The sequence below is a fragment of the Macaca thibetana genome, chromosome 9 (genome assembly GCF_024542745.1).
Source record: "Macaca thibetana thibetana isolate TM-01 chromosome 9, ASM2454274v1, whole genome shotgun sequence".
Classification (NCBI taxonomy): Eukaryota; Metazoa; Chordata; class Mammalia; order Primates; family Cercopithecidae; genus Macaca; species Macaca thibetana.
In genome coordinates this window covers 94,204,993-94,230,234 of record NC_065586.1, presented here as the reverse complement: position 1 = coordinate 94,230,234, position 25,242 = coordinate 94,204,993, and the positions used below count along the sequence as shown (strand labels likewise).

At 38.6% G+C, this 25,242-nt stretch overlaps 1 protein-coding gene across 10 annotated transcripts in view; it reads right to left on the bottom strand.

Moving 5' to 3' along the window:
• Nucleotides 1-25,242, bottom strand: part of R3HCC1L (R3H domain and coiled-coil containing 1 like) — a 104,101-nt gene that overhangs the window by 50,732 nt on the left and 28,127 nt on the right. For 2 of the 10 annotated variants that reach the window (XM_050802873.1, XM_050802878.1), the window contains exon 3: nucleotides 1,908-2,004. The exons of 5 other annotated variants lie outside the window; for them this stretch is intronic. The gene's annotated coding sequence lies outside the window, so the exon portion shown is untranslated. Of the gene's footprint in view, nucleotides 1-439; nucleotides 2,005-13,949; nucleotides 25,233-25,242 lie in introns of those variants that run through there. 3 more of the 10 variants (XM_050802876.1, XM_050802875.1, XM_050802874.1) reach the window with 3 other exon arrangements.

The window sequence follows — 25,242 nt, the reverse complement described above, 5'->3', positions numbered from 1 at the left end:
GACTTACTTACCAAGGATGACTTAGGGCTGTTCCTTTTGAGATGTAGTTCTAAATGATCTCTGAATGCCTACCAAATACTTGTATATTTTAGCTTTCAATAAACATTCCTTGAGTAAATGTGGGCTTGGTATTCTGCGCTCTCTGCTGCCATACCAAACTGTAAGCTTGTCTGACTAACAATCATACCTACAGCTCCTTGAAAGCAAGAAATACCTTACCATTTTTAGTTTCTCAATACCCAGCACCATTCCTGGCACATATGGCATTCAATAAGATGTTTGGTAAATAAATGAGCGCAAAAGCAAATGTGCCTGGCACAAAGCAGTATCAATTCAGATGTTTCTCCTTAATTTGAGATTCTGTGTGTGTGTGCATAAAAGGTATGTGCATTCTTGAACGACATTAAGAATTCCTTTGGCCAGGTACAGTGGCTCCTACCTGTAACCCCAGAACTTCTGGGAGGCCAAGGTGGGAGGATCACTTAAGTTCAGGAGTTTGAGACCAGCCTGGGCAACATACCGAGACTCTATCTGTACCAAAAAAAATTTTTTTAATTAGCTGGGTATGGTGGTGCACATCTGTAGTCCTAGCTACTTAGGAGGTTGAGGTAGGAGGATCACCTAAGCCCAGGAGTTTGAGGTTACACTGAACTAAGACCATGCTAATGCACTCCATCCTGGGCAACAGAACAAGACCTTATCTCTTTAAAAAAAAAAAAAAAAAAAAAAAAAGATTTGTTATATCTTATCTCTTTGACTCAACTCACTAGCTATTTTCCTACTGAAGCAAACCTTTCTCAATTTGTATATATGATACATATCTATTTATAGAAAGAGACCTTATGTGCAAACTAATGATAACAGCAAAATTAAACCAGAGCCATATTTAAGCCCCCCATCCAATACCTACTTCATTCTTGTAAACCATAATTTCCTGCCACCATCAAAGAAATGATACTCTGTATTTTTACATTACTAGCCCTTTTTACAGATGGGAAATATGTAAACATAATCCAATTATGAGAAATGTTTAAGAGACCTAAGATTATGACTGTTTCTTAGATTATAAACACCTTATATGGGTTGATATGCCCTAATGTGAAAATCTGCAATCCAAAATGCTCCAAAGTCCAAAACTTTCCGAGCACTGACACGACACTCAAAGGAAATGCACATTGGAGCATTCCAGATTTCAGATTTTCAGGTTAGGGATGTTCAACTGTTAAATATAATGCAAATATTCAAAAACAAACAAAAAAATCAAAATCAAAAACACTTCTGGTACCAAGCATTTCAGATAAGGGCTACTCAATCTGTAGCATGTTGGATTTAACAAACTGTACACGGCAATATAATTTAAACTTGTACCCTATCAAATAAGTCAATGAACAAAGCACTGGGTTAAGTGCTTGTATACATCATCTCATTTAACCTTTGTAACAACTCTTCAAGGTGTATATAATTATTATTACCATTTTACAGACAAATAAATGAAGACTCAAGGTTGTACACCTAGCTAGTAAGTATAGAAATCAGAATACACACCCAGCTTTAACTAATACCTGAGTTATTTAGCTACTCACAACTCTATCCCACAGTATACCCTCAACAAAGCAAAAAATTTTCTAAATCATAACTGCCTAACTCTAACATTGTAATAATACATCATACTTGCTTTTAACTACATCCATCATTCTGAGAAGGAAAACTGATCACCTCCATAAGCGCCACACCTACTTTCCCACCTTAACCACTGAAATCTTGAATCATATGAGAGCTGTTTATTACTAACATCCTTTTTCTGAAAACCATACTGTGCCCCTCCACTGCCATGAAAAACACTATTGGCACCCACAGCAATGCTCTGTATAAAACTTGTCACAGCTATTAGTGGTAATTATCACTACCTTAGGTGACTCTGGAGTCTCAGAAGACTTGAACACTCTAATGTAAGTTTTAAAGGTTTATGTAAGATCTACCACACCAAATGCTGAGTAAAACCATCTGGAAAAAACAAGGAAATTACATGATTAAATATAGTTAAATGTCTCTCTACACGGAACAGCTATTTGAGAAGATCAATTGTATGCTATTTTTGTTCCAAAAGAGCAAGGTTTGCAGATTTTGTTTATATACCCATAGGCTAAACATCAAAACTGAAGGAACCAAACTGTCCTGTTTTTCTCAACACTCAAAGACAATCAGGCAAGAGAAGTTCATTTACCATGATTTACATATTATTTACATATTTTTTTCCTTTTCCCTTTTTCTGACTTACCTCCATGGCCTCAATGAATTTTGGGCCATACATAAAAGAGAATTATTAAAGTAAAAAGGGGTCATTTCTTCTACTCTCCCTCTGAAAGAAGGAAGGAAACTTGGAGGTTCTTCAGAAACATACCAAGATTTTTACTGGATACATCCCAAGTCTTCCTTCTTCCTCACTCTCTGTATTCAATCAATGGAAAAGTTCCACTGATCTTCACATCTGAGTAACTCTTTAATTTGCCTAGTTGTCCCTATCTCTAATGCCACTACTCCAAGTTAAAACAACACATGCAAATGCCTGGATTACTGAGGCAACCTAACTAACTAGTCTTGGTAACTGCTTTGCTTCTTTCCATTCACTCCTCACCTTCCATCCAAAATGACTTTTTCAAAACCATTAGCTACTCAGATGTCACCCTCCCTAAAGTCTTTCAATGACTTGCCATCGTTTTCATGATAAAATCAACTTAACATGGCTTAGAAGACTCTTCTTTCTAACCTGGCTCCAATCAATTTCTCCAGTCTTACCTTTTGTCACTTCTGTCTTCATATGCTTTATAGCCACATAGCTCTTCTTCCAGATTCTCAAACTCTTCATGTTGGTTCTGTGGATTTGTTTTGCATCTTAGCTACTGGATCATCTCTTCCTTCCCCACGTACTCTGCTTCCCCACAGCCTCCCAGCCATCTTTAACCTCATTCCTACATAACCTTTATGTCTACATCACAGTTCTTTCTCTGAGAAGCCTTACCTAATCATTCTAGGTAAGACTGGGTGCCTCCTTCCACATACTTCTCCTATTACAGCTCTTACCATTACTTTAGTATAATTACTTCTTTAATTATCCAGTCTTCCTCATTAAACTACATGCTCATTAGAAAAGGGATTATTATGGGTACTTGCCCATCCCTATATCCCCCAACACTGAGCACAGTGCCTAGACACATAGCACAGACTTGACGTTTTTATATTGAATACATGAGCAAACAAAAATAAAAATTTGGAGGAAAAAATTGAAAGGAACAGATTTAAAAGACATTTTAACCATCAAATATCTCATATCAATAGACATCCTCAAGAAATAAATGGGACTTCTAGATTCTGCTTAGGATGTAGAAAGGTAGAAAGTATGTCATTTTCACCCTTAAAACAAAGTAAAAGATGGATGCTGTGCAAAATCACAAATTTTCTTGAACCCAGCACAAAAGGTAACTTTAAATCTAAGTAACCGATCTAAAATCTAAAGACAGACAGGATTTCGAAGGGAGAGATGGGACATGAGCACTACTTTACCTATAGTAAACACCGGACACCATACAAGCCAACAAGAACTTGGTTAAACAAATTTTTTTAATTACTGCAAGCCAAATGTGGATCTGCAGCTAGGGGGAGCAAACGAAACAAAAAAACCCTCTACCCCACTTAAAGAAGGGGCAGGATCTTTGAAAAAGCCCCATACCTGAGACCCAGAGAAAATGGAAACATCTAGCTAAAACTGAGACTAGAAAAATCCAACACAAAATGTCCTCCCCATCTCCCATCAAAAGCAGGCTAGTAAGTCTCAAACAATATGTAACAGCAATGTACTACAGTCAGGTGTCACGTAATGACAGGGATATGGTCTGAGAAATGCATCATTAGGTGATTTCATTGTGAGAACATCACAGAGTATACTTACACAGACAAAGACAGTATAGCCTGGTACACACCTAGACTATACAGTATAGTATAGTATTGGTCTTAGGCTACTAAACTCTACAGCATGTTACTGTACTGAATACTGCAGGCAACTGTAACACAATGGTAAGTATTTTGTTTATCTAAATATAGAAAGGTACAGTTAAAATATGGTATTATAATCTTAGGGGACCATCATCATATATGCAGTCTGCTGTTGGCCAAAACATTGTTATGTAGCGAATGACTGTTCGTGAGCAAAGAGCTAAAGCATGGAGAAATACCTTCTCTGAGATGCAAGTTCAAAGGGAAGACCTAAAGCTGAGGGTAGAGTAGACATTAAGAAAAACTCTCTGGCAAACTAAATCCTACCCTAAACACGAAGTAATGCTAGAGAAACTTGAAGCCTGTGGTAAATTAAAGGTAACCTAGCAATAACAATCCCCCAACACTCCTTCCCACTATACACACACACATACACACATACACATACACACACACACACACACACACACGTCTCAGGAAAAGACAAAGCATGTCCATTTCCAGGCATAAATACTATTTAACTGGCTCTCTACACAAAATGTCCAGATTTCAACCAAAAAAAAAAAAAAAAAAACAGAAAAGAAGCAAAGAAAAAAAACAAAACACAAAACCACACTGGCAAGAGACAAAACAATCAATAGAACCAGATTTGGACACAACCATCATGTTAGAACTATCAAACACAGAATTTATAGGTTAAATGCTCTAACAAAATATGTAGATAACATGCATACACAGATGTGTAATTTAAGCACAGGGAAGGAAACAGTAAGAAGAAATCAAATGGAAATGCTAGAAATAAAAATATAGTAACAGAGATGAAAGCTTTCAACAACCTTATCAGAAGACCAAGATAGTCATAGAATCAGTAAAGACCAACAGAAACTACCCCAAAAAAACATAACAAGAGAATGAAAAACAGAGAAGAGAACATCCAAGTGCTATGGGACGATATCAAATACTCTAACATATGTGTAACTGGAATTCTAGAAAGACAGTAAGACAGAAACAAAATATAAAGAGATAACCAAAGTTTTTCAAAATTAATACAAAAGAATCCAAAAAGCTCAGAGAACACGAGGTAGCACCAAATAAACAAACAATAACAACAAAAATTCACAATTAGACACATCATATTCAAACTGATGGGGAAAAAATCAAAGATAAAGAGAAAACTTTGAAGGCGCCAGAGTTTAAAAAAAAAAAAAAAAGACATAATACAATGGAACAGGATAAGAACTTTCAGAAACTATGAAAGCCAGATGCCACTGAAGTGCTGAAAGAAAAAACTCTCAATGCAGAAATCTATATCCATGAAAATATCTTTCAAACTGAAGAAGAAATAAAAAATGTTCAGGCTTGTGGTCCATTCCAAGATGGCCAAATAGAAACAGCTCCAGTCTGCAGCTCCCAGTGTGACTGATGCAGAAGATGGGTGATTTCTGCATTTCCAACTGAGGTACCTGGTTCATCTCACTGGGACTGGTTGGACAGTGGGCGCAGCCCAGGGAGGGCGAGCTGAAGCAGGGCGGGGCGTCGTCTCACCCGGGAAGTGCAAGGGGTCCGGGGATTTCCCTTTACTAGCCAAGGGAAGCCGTGACAGACTGTACCAGGAAAATTGGGACACTGCCACCCAAATACTGCGCTTTTCCAATGATCTTAGCAAATGGGCACACCAGGAGATTATACCCCACGCCTGGCTCAGCAAGTCCCACACCCACAGAGCCTTGCTCACTGCTAGCGCATCTGAGATTGAACTGCCAGGCGGCAGCCTGGCTCGGGGAGGGGCATCCACCATTGCAGAGTAATGGTAAACAAAGTGGCCAGGAAGCTCAAACTGGATGGAGCCCACTGCAGCGCAAGGAGGCTTGCAGGCCTCTGTAGACTCCACCTCTGGGGGCAGGGCATAGATGAACAAAAGGCAGCAGAAACTTCTGCAGACTTAACGTCCCTGTCTGGCAGCTCTGAAGACAGCAGAAGTTCTCCCAGCACAGTGTCTGAACTGTGAGAATGGACAGACTGCCTTCTCAATTGGGTCCCTGACCCCCGTGTAGCCTAACTGGGAGACACCTCCCAGTAGGGGCCAACTGACACCTCATATTCATACTCATACTCAGAGGGTGCCCCTCTGAGACGGAGCTTCCAGAGGAAGGATCAGGCAGGAATATTTGCTGTTCTGCAATATTTGCTGTTCTACAGCCTCCACTGGTGATACCCAGGCAAACAGGGTCTGGAGTGGACCTCCAGCAAACTCCAACAGACCTGCAGCTGAGGGCCCTGACTGTTAGAAGGAAAATTAACAAATAGAAAGGAATAGCATCAACATCAACAAAAAGGACATCCACACCAAAACCCCATCTGTAGGTCACTATCATCAAAGAGCAAAGGTAGATAAAACCACAAAGATGGAGAGAAACCAGAGCAGAAAAGCTGAAAATTCTAAAAACCAGAGCGACTCTTCTCCTCCAAAGGATCACAGCTCCTCGCCAGCAATGGAACAAAGCTGGACGGATAACGACTTTGACAAGCTGACAGAAGTAGGCTTCAGAAGAGTGGTAATAACAAACTTCTTCAAGCTAAAGGAGGATGTTCAAACCCATCGCAAGGAAGCTAAAAATCTTGAAAAAAGATTAGACAAATGGCTAAGAAGAATAAACAGCATAGAGAAGACGTTAAATGACCCGATGGAGCTGAAAACCATGGCACGATAACTACGTGACGCATGCACAAGCTTCAGTAGCCAATTCGATCAAGTGAAAGAAAGGGTATCTGTGATTGAAGATCGAATTAATGAAATGAAGTGAGAAGTTTAGAGAAAAAAGAGTAAAAAGAAATGAACAAAGGCTCCAAGAAATATGGGACTATGTGAAAAGACCAAATCTACATGTGATTAGTGTATCTGAAAGTGACGGGGAGAATGGAACCAAGTTGGAAAACACTCTTCAGGATATTATCCAAGAGAACTTCCCCAGCCTAGCAAGGTAGGCCAACATTCAAATTCAGGAAATACAGAGAATGCCACAAAGATTATTCCTTGAGAAGAGCAACTGCAAAACACATAATTGTCAGATTCACCAAGGTTGAAATGAAGGAAAAAATGTTAAGGGCAGTCAGAGAGTAAGGTCGGGTTACCCACAAAGGAAAGCCCGTCAGACTAACAGCAGATCTCTCGGCAGAAACTCTACAAGCCAGAAGACAGTGGGGGCCAATATTCAACATTCTTAAAAGAATTTTCAACCCCGAATTTCATATCCAGCCAAACTAAGCTTCATAAGTGAAGGAGAAATAAAATCCTTTACAGACAAGTAAATGCTGAGAGATTTTGTCACCACCAGAGCTCCTAAAGGAAGCACCAAACATGGAAAGGAACAACCGGTACTAGCCATAGCAAAAACATGCCAAATTGTAAAGACCATCAATGATAGGAAGAAACTGCATCAACTAACGGGCAAAATAACCAGCTAACATCATAATGACAGGATCAAATTCACACATAACAATATTAACCTTAAATGTAAATGGGCTAAATGCCCCAATTAAAAGACACAGACTGGCAAATTGGATAAAGACTCAAGATCCGTCAGTGTGCTATATTCAGGAGACCCATCTCACATGCAGAGACACATACAGGCTCCAAATAAAGGGATGGAGGAAGATCTACCAAGCAAATGGAAAGCAAAAAAAAAAAGCAAGGGTTGCAATCATAATCTCTGATAAAACAGACTTTAAACCAACAAAGATCAAAAGAGACAAAGAAGGCCATTACATAATGGTAAAGGGACCAATTCAACAAGAAGAGCTAACTATCCTAAATATATATGCACCCAATACAGGAGCACCCAGATTCATAAAGCAAGTCCTTAGAGACCTACAAAAAGACTTAGACTCCCACACAATAATGAGAGACTTTAACACCCCACTGTCAATATTAGACAGATCAACGAGACACAAGGTTAACAAGGATATCCAGGACTTGAACTCAGCTCTGCACCAAGCAGACCTGACATCTACAGAACTCTCCACCCAAAATCAACAGAATATACATTCTTCTCAATACCACGTCACACTTGTTCCAAAACTGAACACACAGTTCGAAGTAAAGTACTCCTCAGCAAATCTAAAAGAACAGAAATCACAACAAATTGTCTCTCAGACCACAGTGCAATCAAATTAGAACTCAGGATTAAGAAACTCACTCAAAACCACACAACTGCATGGAAACTGAACAACCTGCTCCTGAATGACTACTGGGTAAATAACGAAATGAAGGCAGAAATAAAGATGTTCTTTGAAACCAATGAGAACAAAGACACAACATACCAGAATCTCTGGGACACATTTAAAGCAGTGTGTAGAGGGAAATTTACAGCACTACATGCCCACAAGAGAACGCAGGAAAGATCTAAAATGGACACCCTAACATCACAATTAAAAGAACTAGAGAAGCAAGAGAAAACAAATTCAAAAACTAGCAGAAGGCAAGAAATAACTAAGATCAGAGCAGAACTGAAGGAGATACAGACACAAAAACCCTTCAAAAAATCAATGAATCCAGGAGCTGGTTTTTTGAAAAGGTCAAAAAAATTGATAGACCGCTAGCAAGACTAATAAAGAAGAAGAGAAGAATCAAATAGACGCAATAAAAAATGATAAAGGGGATATCATCACTGATCCCACAGAAATACAAACTACTATCAGAGAATACTATACATACCTCAACGCAAATAAACCAGAAAATCTAGAAGAAATGGATAAATTCCTGGACACACACACCCTCCCAAGACTAAACCAGGAAGAATTTGAATCCCTGAATAGACCAATAACAGGCTCTGAAATTGAGGCAATAATTAATAGCCTACCAACTAAAAAAAGTCCAGGACCAGAAGGATTCACAGTTGAATTCTACCAGAGGTACAAACAGAAGCTGGTACCATTCCTTCTGAAACTATTCCAATCAATAGAAAAAGAGGGAATCCTCCCTAACTCATTTTATGAGGCCAGCATCATCCTGATACCAAAGCCTGACAGAGGCACAACAAAAAAAGAGAATTTTAGACCAATATCCCTCATGAACATTGATTCAAAAATCCTCAATAAAATACTGGCAAACCGAATCCAACAGCAAATCAAAAAGCTTATCCACCAAGATCAAGTTGGCTTCATCCCTAGGATGCAAAGCTGGTTCAACATACACAAATCAATAAACGTAATCCATCACATAAACAGAACCAAAGACAAAAACCACATGATTATCTCAATAGATGCAGAAAAGGCCTTCAACAAAATTCAACAGTCTTTCATGTTAAAAACTCTCAATAAATTAGGTATCGATGAAATGTATCTCAAAATAATAAGAGCTATTTATGACAAACCCACAGCCAATATCATACTGAATGGGCAAAAACTGGAAGCATTCCCTCTGAAAACTGGCAGAAGACAGGGATGCCTTCTCTCACCACTCCTATTCAACATAGTGTTGGAAGTTCTGGCCAGGGCAATTACGCAAGAGAAAGAAACAAAGGGTATTCAATTAGAAAAAGAGGAAGTCAAATTGTCCCTGTTTGCAGATGACATGACTGTATATTTAGAAAACCCCATTGTCTCAGCCAAAAATCTCCTTAAGCTGATAAGAAACTTCAGCAAAGTCTCAGGATACAAAATCAATGTGCAAAAATCACAAGTATTCCTATGCACCAATAACAGACAGAGAGTCAAATGACGAGTGAACTCCCATTCACAATTGCTACAAAGAGAATAAAATACCTAGGAATCCAACTTATAAGGGATGTGAAGGACCTCTTCAAGGAGAACTACAAACCACTGCTCCACAAAATAAAAGAGGACACAAACGAATGGAAGAACATTCCATGCTCATGGATAGGAAGAATCAATATCATGAAAATGGCCACAGGGCCCAAGGTAATTTATAGATTCAATGCCATCCCCATCAAGCTACCAATGACTTTCTTCACAGAATTGGAAAAAGCTACTTCAAAGTTCATATGGAACCAAAAATGAGCCCGCATTGCCAAGACAATCCTAAGCCAAAAGAACAAAGCTGGAGGCATCATGCTACCTGACTTCAAACTATACTCCAAGGCTACAGTAACAAAAACAGCATGGTACTGGTACCAAAACAGAGATATAGACCAATGGAACAGAACAGAGGCCTCAGAAATAACACCACATATCTACAACCATCTGATCTTTGACAAACCTGACAAAAACAAAAAATGGGGAAAGGATTCCCTATTTAATAAATGGTGCTGGGAAAACTGGCTAGCCATATGTAGAAAGCTGAAACTGGATCCTTTCCTTATACCTTATACAAAAACTAATTCAAGATGGATTAAAGACTTAAATGTTAGACCTAAAACCGTAAAAACCCTAGAAGAAAACCTAGGCAATACCATTCAGGACATAGGGATGGGCAAGGACTTCCTGACTAAAACACCAAAAGCAATGGCAACAAAAGCCAAAATACACAAATGGAATCTAATTAAACTAAAGAGCTTCTGCACAGCAAAAGAAACTACCATCAGAGTGAACAAGCAACCCACAGAACGGGAGAAAATTTTTGCAATCTACCCATCTGACAAAGGGATAATATCCAGAATCTACAAAGAACTTAAATTTGCAAGAAAAAAATCAAACAACCCCATCAAAAAGTGGGCAAAGGATATGAACAGACACTTCTCAAAATAAGGTATTTATGCAGCCAACAGACACATGAAAAAATGCTCATCATCACTGGTCATCAGAGAAATGCTAATAAAAAGCACAATGAGATACCATCTCACACCAATTAGAATGGCGATCATTAAAAAGTCAGGAAACAACAGGTGCTGGAGAGGATGTGGAGAAACAGGAACACTTTTACACGGTTGATGGCAGAGTAAACTAGTTCAACCACTGTGGAAGACAGTGTGGCAATTCCTCAAGGATCTAGAACTAGAAATACCATTTGACCCAGTGATCCCATTACTGGGTATATACCCAAAGGATTATACATCACGGTACTATAAAGACACATGCACACGTATGTTTACTGTGGCACTATTCACAGTAACAAAAACTTGGAACCGATCCAAATGTCCACCAATGATAGACTGGATTAAGAAAATGTGGCACATATATACCATGGAATACCATGCAGCCAAAAGAAAGGATGAGTTCATGTCCTTTGTAGGGACACGGATAAAGCTGGAAACCATCATTCTGAGCAAACTAACACAAGGACAGAAAACCAAACACCTCATGTTCTCACTCAAAGGTGGGAATTGAACAATGAGAACACTCGGACACAGGGCAGGGAACATCACACACTGGGGCCTGTCATAGGGTGGGGGCGTGGGGGAGGGATAGCATTAGGACAAATACCTAATGTAAAAGACGAGTTAATGGATGCAGCAAATCAACATGGCACATATATACATATGTAACAAACCTACACATTGTGCACATGTACCCTAGAACTTAAAGTATAATAGATAAACTAATTAATTAATTTTAAAAAGTTCAGGCAAAATATAATTCACCATAAAAGACTAAAAAAATAAAATACATGATTATTTCAATAGATGTACATAAAATATTTGACAAAAATCAACATCCATCCAGTAAACTAGGAATAGAACTTCCTCATCCTAATAAATGTTATCTACAAAAAAAAGCAGAGCAATAAAAACCTATAGCTTATATTATACTTGAAGAACCAAATTCTTTCCCCATAAGATGCAAAAACAAAGTAAAGATGACCACACTTGCCACTTTTATTTGACATTAAAATGGAGGTTTCAGCCAGTGCAGCAAGGCAGAAAAAAATATAAAAGACATCCAGATTGGAAGAAAGAAGTAATACTGCCTTTATCTGCAGGTGACATAATCTTCTGCATAGAAATCCCATAGAATCTATAAGAAAGCTACCAGAACTAAGTAAGTTTAGCAAGGTCATAAGGATACAAGCAGTTCTATATTCTATCAATGAAAAAAACTGAAAATTGAAGAGTATCATTTACATTAGCACTCAAAAACATGAAATGCTTAGGCATAAAACTAACAGAGTATGTGTACAATCTACCCTGAAAACTAAAATACATTGATAAGACATCAAAAATCTAAAGAAAGATAATAAATGAGATGCCTCAATATTTAAGATGTCAGTTCTCCCCAAAATGATCTTTAGAATTAAATCAGAATCCAGAAGGACTTTCTACAGAAATTAAGAAGCTGATTCTAAAATGGATATGAAGAGGCACAGGAAATGGAATCACCAAAGTAACTTTGAAAAGGAACAAAGATAGATTTCAAGTTCACTATAAAGCTACAATAATCAGGTGTCATAGTGGAGAAAGGATAAATATATAGATGAATGAAACGGAGTAAGAGTCCAGAAAAAGACTCGCACATATATGAACAACTGATTTTCAAGACATGTATAAAGGAAATTCTATGAAAAAGAGAGTCCTTCCAAAAAATGGTGCCAAAACAAGTAGAAATTCATTTCCAACAACAAAAACTGTATCTATACCTCACACCACATATAAACACTAACAAAATGAATCACAGATCTAAATGTAAACCTACAATTTTAACACTGCTATACATAAATATAAAACCAAATCTTTGGGATTTTTGGTTTAGCAAAGGTTTCTTAGACATAACATCAAAAGCATGATCCATAAAATAATTTTTTTTATTATACTTTATGTTCTAGGGTACATGTGCACAACGTGCGGGTTTGTTACATATGTATACATGTGCCATGTTGGTGTGCTGCACCCATTAACTCGTCCTTTACATTAGGTATATCTCCTAATGCTAACCCCCCCACTCCCCTGACCCCACAATAGGCCCCGGTGTGTGATGTTCCCCTTCCTGTGTCCAAGTGATCTCATTGTTCAATTCCCACCTATGAGTGTTAAATCAATAAACTCGACTTCATCGAAATTCAAACTTCTGCTCTTCAAAGACATGTAAGAGAATTGTAAAAAGCCACAAACTGCGAGAAAATTTGCAAATCACATCTGATAAGGAACTTTCATCCAGAATCTCAAAACTCAGTGTCAAAAAAAACAACAAAATAATTTAAGAATACTTCACCAAAGAAGATATAAGGATGGCAAAAAAGATGTTAAAAATCATTTATCATTAGAGAAATACAATTCCAATTACACAACATCCTGGAAAATACAAAACTGTAGAGACAGCAAACATACCACTGGTTGCCAGAAGCTTGGGATCAGGTAAGGGGCTGACTATAAAGTGACAAGGGAATTTTTTGGATTGATGGAACTGCTCTCTCTGCATTTTAATTGTGTGGGAGTTACACAACTGTATGTTTGTCAAAATTCACAAAATGTACTCCACGAAAGGTGAAGTTTGCCATATATAATCTTAAGTTTTTTAATGAAAAAAATGACACCTCTTTAAAATTCCTGCCAAAATATAGCTGACAGCACTGACCCTTTAATTTCTGACTCTTGGCTTTAAAATATGCCTATCTAGTAGCCAGTGAATAATCAGTATAGCCTTAATGAAGTTATCTGTAAGACTGATGGTTTCTTTCTTAAATCTTGAGGCTATAGTCTTTCCCAATTTAATTCTGCAGTCATTACTTAAAACTTAATTGACTGACTCAACTTTGCACGTGTTAACAATGAGAACCTTGGTCTCCTTTGACTGTCAACTCTATCATCTCCTCCATATACAACCAAACTACAAAATCCTTTGCACTGCAATCAGGCACATATACAAAACTATATTTTTAATTTGAACGGTTTTATTTTGAACTATAGAGGAAAAGAGGGCTCCAAGAATGCCGAGGTAATTTGGCAATTCCAAATAACATTAGGAACATCAATATGTAAGAATTTTTTCTAAAATACATTTTTTTCCAAACTTTCTCACTCAAAACCTTAGATTCACCACCAAAGCATACAAATAAAAACTAAGCTTACCTTGCATTCAAGATTTTCCATGATTTGGTGTCAATCTACTATTTCAATAATGTAGCTATCATTCTCAGACACAAAGTCTCCATTCTAGGCAGGATGGCCTCATTGTCTGCTCCTTCCAACTTCTGAATGCCCTCCTAAATGAGTTGGGTTTAAACTGAGATACCTCATTGTCATTATATCACTCTCATTATATACTACTTTATATTCTTATTCAACTGTTTCATTTATGAATGCTATCTCACACTCTCTAAGTTTCTTGAGGGCAGATAGTATCTTTCATACGCTTCTTTTATCCCTGGGAATACAATAAATATTCACAGAAAAATTAATGTAAGAACTGATTTTAAATTACTTTAGATCTTATACTAATTTAAAATTAACTTGATAACTTCCTGGAAGTTTATTTTGTACTTTGAGAAACTGAGGCAAGGGGCACTACACTTTGTTCCCTGAGATCTCAGCTGTATCACATTCATCTTCATATCTCCAGAGTTGAATACAGTGTCTGACACATGAAAAACATTAATTAAATAGTTAACTAAATTTCACTTTCTAAGGCCACAAAGTAAGAAATGGAATCCTGAAGTTATAGTCCAATTCTCCCAATATTATATTAGTACTTTGAAATGTTCTCTAATTTCTCGTATTTGTTCACATATTCTCCCTGAATATACTACAAGTATAGCAAACACAAAAGTTGTTCTATCTCCTTTTTTAAAGCTCAAAAAGCAACCATTGCAGTATTGAGTGCATGCATAGTAGGTAGGCAATATTCCTATCAGATTTCTTAAAAAGCAACATACAGGCAGCTCACAGACACTTCTCTGCCCCATGTAAAAACATGTTAGTTACTCTTCCTATTGGGAAGATTTATTTCTCATCACCTTTGGCACAAGTTCTAGAATGCTATCTGCCAGGCCCCATGCCCCAATAAATACGCATCCACAAGCAATTGTGGAGATAGATAGCTTATGAGGAGGGGGCACTCTTTGGTCAGGTCCCAGTGCTAACCTGTGGTTAGGGGGAAAAAAGAGTAGGGGGAGGGGTGTGGCCCTGTGATTAATCACTGCCCACTCTGCTTCGGGGTATTTATCACAGCCCGCTGTCAGGTAAATCACTGGAAAAACACCTCTTCAGTAATTAATGTGAAGTGACGGATGGACAGCCCCTGGGCCCATTAATCAGGAACATCAGCAGCCTACTGAGATTATGAATGTCAGGATGCATAAACTGCCGGTGGATCAATAGGCCCAGGAATTCATCCAAGGCTCTCATTTCCGAAGCATCTCCGGTACATTAGGCTCCCTCTACCCTTCCCCCAATCTGAAGTGAAAAGCAAGGTTTCAGAACAAAGAGCAGGAGCTGAGGTCTAAAGTGACCAGTGAGAGAAAGCAGTCAAGGAAGCTGGCCATGACTAGGGATGGTACCAGGACAGGCAACATGAGCACAGAGCTATACTAAGAAGCTCTCTCGGAAGGCTCAATGTTCCTGCAAAAGAACCAGGGAAGACATGGTACACAATCAATTATTCAGAGCCTAATTGTCCATTTTAGGGATCATCAGTTTCTTGCTTCGAATTTTTTACCCATTTCCCCATCTACATTTTCTTGCCTTTCATATTAGCACCACCAAAGAGAGTAGAGAGAAATGAGAGAATGAAAATTCCATTTTTGCAACCTAACAATCTAGGTAAAAATTTGTATTTACGAAGAAAAACAAGAATTTATATAAAATGAAATCAGTAAATTACCTTTACCTCATCCCTAAATACCACAATGACAGAATTACTATAAGTACCCCAAGTGTTAAGCAAAAATATTCCCCACCAAAAGGCTCTGCTCAACCTGTAAAATAGTCTGGAGCTGAAAGACTATTTCTGTCTACTTGTCATCCCAAGTTTAGTCAAATTGTGTATGGGAAGTAAGCTTGGGCTACAGCCTCATACTGAATACATTCTAGGCTGGCAGTGACGGGAAGGAGGCTGCACTTGCTGCCACATCCCGCCAAACCCCAGTGCTGTGCTTTGTGGTCAGACTCAGGCCAGGGCTGCAATTGTTGGTTAGAAAGTAGCTCAGAGTTACGGCTGCCTGTTCCGCTAAATCTCATTTCATCCTACTGATGGATGGATGGACAGATGGCTGCCTGGTGAAAGCAGCATTATCAGCCAGCTTCTATGGAGCCTCTGGATGATGGATAGCCCTCTTTCTACCTTCTCCAAACCACCATCGATCCAAGCCATATTTCAGCGGTCAGAAGCCCAGTAATATTAAGACACACAATCAAGTTAAGTTACCTGCAAGTGTAAACCTCTAGAACAGAAATCCTAACACCTCAGCTTTGCTGTCATGAACCAAACTAAAAACGTTACAGTTTCGTTCTTTCTAGCTGCTAACCCAATGAATTCCAACAGCTCAAGCCCAAAGGGAACAGCTGGGCTCCATTCCTAGCAGCTTCCCGAAAAGCTAGTTTGTCTGCCAAATTTTTTACTAGCCAGTTCATTTCTGTGAAATGAACTCTGCAGCAGTAGTGAACAGATCTGTGAATATGTGTATATCCCGTGGAGTATAAAGCTATTAGAACCATCAAACAACCTAGAGTTTGTCAATGATATAATCACTAGCCTCAAACATGTGTAGAGCCTTAGACATACCAAATAGACCTTCTCTACCAACACCAACGATAGTGATTAAAACCAGGACAGATTAAAATTATCTTTTGAACATAATCCTAAAATGTTGTTTCTACCCAATCAGCTTGACTGGCTTCTACTCTCTTGTGTACATATCGTAGTAAGTACTAATCCTTGCCTGCTTTCACAAGCACACTTCTGAGTCCATTTGCTTTGTCACATTCTAGACACTCATCTCAGCTTGTCTGGGTATTTAGACTACCATGCCTTTCCTTGTTCCTTCCATCTTATCATCCTGAGCTCTCAGACAGCAACTTGGACTTGTATAACTGAATATTGTGTCAAAGTTATTTCCACTGGTGTGGCTGGAAGAAATAGATTCTGACTCCAGCTTCATGACATAGGTTCCCAGAACCTACATGCCCTCTTTTGCTAAGCTTACTTATCCCCAAATGACGACTTCTCAAAATGTCTCACTATTAACTATACCCGAACAGCTTGGCCTGGCTCCCCCCAGTCTTGGCCCCTCTTGAATGAACCACTGCCATCCTGAGCCTACATTCACAGAAAATTAGTTTGTATTTGTTTATGGGGCTAAAAAAATGCCACGGTGGAGTAGTAACTGTCTTTCTACTTGGTGTTACGGTAGTTTACTTAATACTTTAATATTTAAGCCTTAACAACATCTACAGCTCTGTTTCTATCAAAAAAGAACATGCTATTGTTGAAGATACTACTTTATTAAAGTGTTGTATTAAGAATAGCACTGCCCTTCAAATAAACTTTAAAGAATTTTTACAGAGCCTTAGAATTAGACTTACTGAAAGGGACTGTATAGGTCAGAATTCAACATCCTAGTTTTTCAGATAAAGATACTGGAATTCAAAATTGTAATGTCCGTGGTTACATAGATATTAAGTGGCAATGCAAGACTGGAACCTTAGTTACAATTATAAGGGCTGTAGTCATTCTGCTATATTTCTCAGACATTCTGTTTTCATCCTTGGAATTTCAGAAAGAGTGAAGGCAACGAGGGTTAAGTGTTGTGTGCGTGCCTATGTGTTTTGGGGAAGGAAGATGGCCACAAATAATTAAGTGTGGTGACCTATACTACTGTGCTTCCCATCGAGGCTGCCCATAGGTCATCTGAAAGCCATTCATTATTTTACAGAACAAAACTGGATGACTACTTGACAATTAGATATGTCTACTCCTTTCTTCTCCTTTCTTTAATATCTGCCCCAGTCCTACCCACAAAGTTTTGAGAAGAAAAAAGCAGAAAGATAATAAATGCAAGTAGAATCAGACAACAAGAGGCTCTATGACTTAACATAAATGAACAGAGGAGCAATGTGTCCTCTTCATTTCCAAGAACGCCACATTCTGGTCAAATACAGAGCACAATTTCAATGACTGGACTTCACCCTCTGGTGGCCAAAATGTGTCACTACTACATTTCCCAGTTTCTAAGCTACCTCCATACCCATCTTCAAATCTTACTGCTGAAGCCAGGCACAGTGGCTCACACAGGCAATCCCAGCACTCTGGGAAGCCGAGGTGGGAGTACTGCCTGAGGTCAGGAGTTCAAGACCAGCCTGGGCGACACAGCAAGACTGTCTCTAAAAAATTAAAATAAGATAGAAAATTAGCTGAGAATGGTAGCGCATATCTGTAACCCTCACTACTTGGAAGCCTGAGGCAGGGAGACTGCTTGAGCCCATGAATTTGAGGGCGCAGTGAACTATGATTGTGTCACTATACTCCAGCCTGGGTGACGGAGCAAGACCCAGTCTCAAAACAAACGGACAAAAAGCTTATAGCTGAAAAGAGCCTTTGAAAACCATCTGGTTGAGGGATTTATCTAAGACTATTTGAGTGGTAGTAACTAAGACTAGAACCCAGATTGTCTATCAACTAAACTAGCAGTTTTACCACTATTATAGCTGTATTATCAGTTTTCCACCAAGTATATGCTCAGGATATAGGAAGTTAATTGTGCTGAAAAAATAATCACATAATGCACATCAAATCCAAATATATTATCCACACTAATGCTCATTACCATCAAGGATAAATGATTGGGGTGATTTTTCCATCCCATTCCCTCAAAAATGTGCCTCATACACTGGACAAGACTTCTACCATGACTATCTTGGCACAAGAAAAAAACTTCAAACAATTCCCCAAAAAGGCACTCACTCTGGGGAAAAAAAAAAAAAAAAAACAAATAAGGTTATGTTAGGTGAGTAATAAGGAATGACAATTCTTTGAACTGTTAGTTTTATATATTCCCAAAGCTCATATAAAGGCTGATTTATTTGCATTAAGCAAATACATTTTAGAAAAAACAGTTTTTTAGACTCATTTGCAAAGCTATCTTAAACCAAGACAAAGATTCTTATCTTTCATTTTAAATAAAAAGTCTTTTTATAGTTTCTACTTAGTTAAGAAAGAACTATTAAGCCATGCCCAAGAGAACAATGACATATTTTTCCAAATCTGCCGCAATAAACCATGTCTAATTGTGTTTTCTGTTTCATTACAGTTTAGGCCCTACAAGCAAAAGTGAAGTAGTGGTAGAGTAGTGCCATTAGTAGTAGCAGAGGAAGAGAAGAGAATAATAATCAGCTACCATTTACTGAGTGCTTACTATGTGACAGGGACTGTGGTAAACATTGCATATTCATTATCTCATTTGGTTCCAACTATAGTACTACGAGATAGCTATGATTAACCCAATTTTATATCTGAAGCTTAAATAACTAAAGATCACACAACTTCTAAGTGTTGGTTGGGATTTCAAAGTCTCTGCACTTAACTACTATATTAGACTGCCTGATACTCAGCAGAATGGTCTCACAATGATGCATTAGTTTCATAAATATTCACAATTTGCTTAGAATCCATGTAACTGCAAAGCAACCAAAAAGAGTTCAAAGACTGCTGCCGTAAAAAGAGAAAACCAAGTAAGATAAGAATGAAAGACCTTTAATGCTTTCATAGTATGCCTATTTCCAATAACCTTCCAGACTTAAAAAGGCTGACAATAATTCACTATTGTCTCTGAAACTTCCTCATTCACCTTGCCTCACCCTCAAAGCCATATGGTAAAGAACCTCACCAGGTGTCAGGAGAGGAACACCCTCTCTTCTATTCCCCATAAGAATAATCTCTATACTTATTCCTACCAACTCCTCCAAGCATTTGAAAATGCTGTCCTTCTCTATGTCCCTTCTCCAGAGGCACATTTCAACATGGGACCACCAACCAGTGAAACTGGTAACACAGTTCTCACACTAGCAGAAGCTCAAAGTAGAAGGCAGAGTATACTTTCAAATCTTGAGTCTAAAACAGAAGAAACCTATATATCAAATACCAACTGCAGATGGTATTTTCAGATGCAATCTTAAACAGAATATAATACAGTATTTTAATATTAGTCTGCCTTGGACATTTGTATTTATTGCCTCTGCCTTTCTGCCTGCAGCTGGACAAAGTATACAGCTTGCACAACTGGAAGAAACATTTCATGAAAACACTGAGTATCAAGACAACAAAAGATACAAGATACATGATTCCAGTAGGATCTTGGAGGTCCCAAAATACATAAACTGGCACAAAAAGGTCTTTCTCACAACATAACACAATTCATGCCCCCAGCGTATTTTATACTCCACTGGCTATAGTCGCCATGCATCAGCACCAACTGATTTCACGCTTTATAGGCTGGGAAACAGTCCGCAGCTTAGTCTTTTTCACACTCCACTGACAAGGTAACCCCACAACTCACCAATTTAACTGCTCCAAGTTTAATGTTAGCACCTATTATTGACCACCTCAAAAGGCAGTCAGATAAAAAGCTTTAATATACTGAACAGCAATATGATATGTAATAGAAAGGTAGAGAGAAAAGTTTGCTTCCTACTCTGCATATGTAACTGGTGGTAGGGGGCAGGGAGAAAAGAAAAAAAACTCCCTCTTAAAACTTCTTTCCCTCATTACACATCTGGAGGTTGGTCTGTTTCTACAGTTATTTGAAATTAGTTCCTCTCCTGGGTCTATTCTGGCTTTAATTGACATCCTATAGTTGACAATAAAGGAGCTCAAATGGATAAGGCTTTGGGAGCTTTACCTCAACCTTGACATGCATTAAACTTGATTTTTTTTTTCCTCTTTAAGATTCACAGAGTAAAGCTAATAAACCACTGGGTAAATTTTGAAAGTAGAGGCCACCAGACTCAATCTCAGCTAAGTGTCATATATATTATCTCATTTGATCCCAACTACAATACTAAGAGGTAGCATTATTATCCCAACTTTACAGATGAGAAATCTGAAACTTAAGTTACTTAAGATCTCACAGTTTCCAAGTGTTGGACAGGACTTCAAAGTCCCTGGATTGGATTTCAAAGTCCCTGCACCTAACTACTGAACTAGACTAAAACATGTACCTTCTAAAAATTATGTTGGGGTAAAAATGCACAGCACAGAATACTAGTCTGGCTACAACCAAAGGTTCATTGTAGCAAAGCTCTTTACTTTGTATGTATGTTTGTAAAAATGCATAGCACAGAATAGTTTAATTTTTAAAATACCAAATCACAATAACGACAAAAATGAATAATTATAAATGAGGTAGAGTCTGTCTGTTACAGACATAGCTACAGCTCCGTATCTATCACCTCCCTCCTTGGAGCTATACCAGCAAGTGTGAAATGTGCCTGGTGAGAAACTGAGAAACCAAAAGCAACTTTCAGACAAAGAAAGCATTAGCAAGTTAATAAATTTAAGAGTTTCTCTTCTATGCAGTTTCAAAGTTTATTAATTAGAGTTTCAAGAATAACAGATAATTATAATACAGTAACATCGTCAAAGCAATGTTACTTTAAGGAACAGAACGCCTGTACACAGGGCTACAGAAGGCTTTCAAAGAAGAATCATCTCCTGAACGAACATGGCTCAGGTATTTAAACTCAATTCTTATCTAGTATTCTTATGATACAAAGAGAAAGATAATTGTTAAAGATGGGTAAAAGCTAACAATAGGCAATGGCATTTTTTTTTTTTACCATCAAATATTTATTAAGTGCACATATTGTATTGACATCACTGTTGGGGTAGTAGAAATTATAAAGTACGGGCCAGGCACGGTGGCTCACGCCTATAATCCCAGCACTTTGGGAGGCTGAGGTGGGCAGATCAGGAGGTCAGGAGATTCAGACCATCCTGGCTAACATGGTGAAACCCCATCTCTACTAAAAATACAAAAAATTAGCCGGGCATGGTGGCACGCACCTGTAGTCCCAGCTACTCGGGAGGCTGAGGCAGGAGAATCGCTTGAACCCAGGAGGCAGAGGTTGCAGTGAGCCGAGAGAGTAAAAATGAAGCTTCCCCTTAAGACGTCTCTCTACCTAATTGGAAAGATTGTTTTCATGTTGTTTTAAGGGACTATATGTCTCTAACTGCCAAATAAAAGTAAATGATAGAAACCAGAGGAGAAAAATATCACTAAGGGCTTGGAATGGGTGAGAAAAATGTCATAAAGTGGGTGGAACTGAGGCTAGGCCTTTAGAAGCAGATATTCAGACACAGAACTGAGGGGCGACATTACAAGTGGAAAGAACACACTCAACATGTGAAGAGGCAAAAAGTCGGAAAGTGTTATTTTGGAGACTCATAGAAACTGGTTGTCTTAGTTCAGGCTGCTATAACAAAGTACCATAGACCGGGTGGCTTAAAAACAACAAAAATTTTTCACAATTCTAATAGCTAGAAGTTCAAGATCAGGGTCCCAGCATGGCCTGGTTCTGGAGCAGGCCCTCTTCCAGGTTGTAGTAGGTTGATTTCCCATTGTATTCTCATATAGCAGAAACAGAGCAAGCTAGCTCCCTGGCTTCTTCTTGGTTTGCTTGTTTGTTTGTTTGTTTTTTGAGACAGAGTTTTCGCTGTTGTTGCCCAGACTGGAATGCAATGGTGCAATCTTAGCTCTACCTCCAGGTTTAAGTGATTCTCCTGCCTCAGCTTCTGAAGCAGTTGGGATTACAGGCATGTGCCACCATGCCGGCTAATTTTTTGTATGTAACAGAGATGGGGTTTCACCATGCTGGTCAGGCTGGTTTCGAACTCCTGACCTCAGGTGAGCCACCTGCCTTGGCCTCCCAAAGTGCTGGGATTACAGGCGTGAGCCACAGCACCTGGTCCCTGACTTCTTCCTATAAGGGAAGTCATCTCATTCATGAGGGCTCCACCTTCATGACTAAATTACACCCTGAAGGCCCCATCTCCAACACCATGACACTGGGGACTAGATTTCAACATATGAGTTTAGGGGGAACACATTCAGTCCCCAATATTAGTCTGGCTACAGCCAAAGGTTCATTGTAGCAAAGCTATTTACTTTGTATAACTACTCTCATACTGAAAGAAAGAACTGAACCATAACTTGCCCACATTAAATTCTACTCCACAATCCAAATAATATCCAGAAATTTCTGTCTTTGATGTCTGACAATGCTTGCTACAGAAACAGTAACAGCTGATAGTATATGTATCAAATCAATCAAATAAATAAATAAATAACAAGCTGTACATCTGTCTGAGATAAAGGCCTAGCCATTGTGGATCTAGATATGGTAACTGGCCTTACTACTACTATAATAATTCCTGGAAAAGATAAGCCCTATCCCCATTACCCTTACCTTTATAGTTTCATTTCCTGGTATGATGTGATATTTCTAGTCTCCTCAAAAGTTTTAATTCCATCCAACCCATACTCTCATCAATACAACACAGAACCTTACAGGGTTTTTTGTTATTTGATTTTTTGAGACAGAGTCTCATTCGGTCGCCCAGGCTGGAAGTGCACTGGCGCAATCTCAGCTCACTGCAACTTCCGCCTGCCTGGCTCAAACAATTCTCACGCCTCAGCCTCCAGAATAGCTGGGATTACAGGCGTACACCACCATGCCCAGCTAATTTTTTATATTTATAGTAGAGATGGGGTTTCCCTGTGCTGGCCAGGCTGGTCTCGAACTCCTGAACTCAAGTGATCTGCCCACCTGGGCCTCCCAAAGTGCTGGGATTACGGGGGTGAGCTGCCATGCCCAGGCAACCTTACAGTTTTGATGACAGAATCAATAATACCTTGAAAGGAAAGGTGAAATACACTATTTCCACCCCACCCTCTAGCTGTTTATTTCACAGCTGTATTAGCAGAACACAACAACCAAAACACCTTCCATTCAAATTGCCCACAAAACTTAGAAGCTGCTCTGCTCTTCTCTCACTTCTTCCCCTCCCCACCTCCTCTAACTTACACACAACCACCTCACCCTGCTGTCCATCTTCCCCAACTGCTGCCCAACAATTCACAGGCTGTCACAGATTGTCAGCACTGCGTTTGGGGACTTGAGAAGTACTCTTGTGGGACAGCACAGTGTGTTAGTACAGCATTTTCCCAGACACAATGTCACTCTTTATAGCCAGCTGCAAATTAGTTCCTTCTTAAAAAAAAAAATAATACTCCTAATAAGACAGGTACAAGGAGATTTCAAATAACCAAGATTAAAACTCACTTTGATTTGCTCTGAGATGCAGGCCTTTTCAGTCATGTACAATGAAATCCTATGTTTCTACTCACATGAGCCATGCAAAACATCCAGAAATACCTAAGACAGTTTTCTGACGCTAACAAAAGCAAAAAGACTAAGAAAAAACAAATCTAAGGATAATATTGTTCCTCTCTTTTTTCAGTGCCTATAGCTCCTCATCCCTGGATTCTATTTGAGACTACTTTGTTTGAACTCAGTTCTCAACATCAACATGTATTTCTTACTGTGTTTAGCTGCACAAAACTATTTGAGAGAAAATTCGGCAAATCACCAGTATCATGTCATACTTTCCATCCAATTTTTGCAACGTGCGTCAGCAGCACATGAGTATATTTATCTTCTGACAGTTGCTGTGACCAACCCTCTGGTTACCACTAAAGCTATCACCCTACGCATCGGCTGGCCCATTGTCACTGGCCATACAGGAGAGTCAGAAGTTGGAATATACTCAAAAGATCATCAGAGGATGTGAGTAAGAAAACCTCTCACAAAACAGCAGGTCATATCAACTTACTAAATTTTCCTTGAAAAAAAAATTTTTTAACTGACAACAAATACCTATAGGGTAATATTTAAAAATTAAAATCAGTTATCTTTTTTCATTTCTAAGTTATTTAATAACATTATTCATTGTTTTATACTTTACTATTTAAATGACCACCTATTCTTCCTGAATCAGTTAATCAAACCCTTAAAATAACACTGCATCTTTGCTGCTCACTATATGAATTATAGTGAAGCCAGGGCTTGACAAGAAGGATGTTAATTCTCAGCTGTTACAGTGGAAAGAGACAGACCAAAGCTAGTGATCCAACTTTGAAAACTAATCTCAATATTTAAACAGCCCTTGTTCTCCTCTCTACTACAAACAACAAAATTAAGACAGATAGTAAACAGAAGAAAATCTTCAAAAGACCCTACACCTTTCAGGAAACTGCCATTTTCAAACTTGTTTTACATGACAGTTACAAAATAAAATGACACTGAAGAAACAAAATACAAGCAAACAAATCTTTAGAGTAAACAGACAGTATTTCTATAAAATATGCATAAG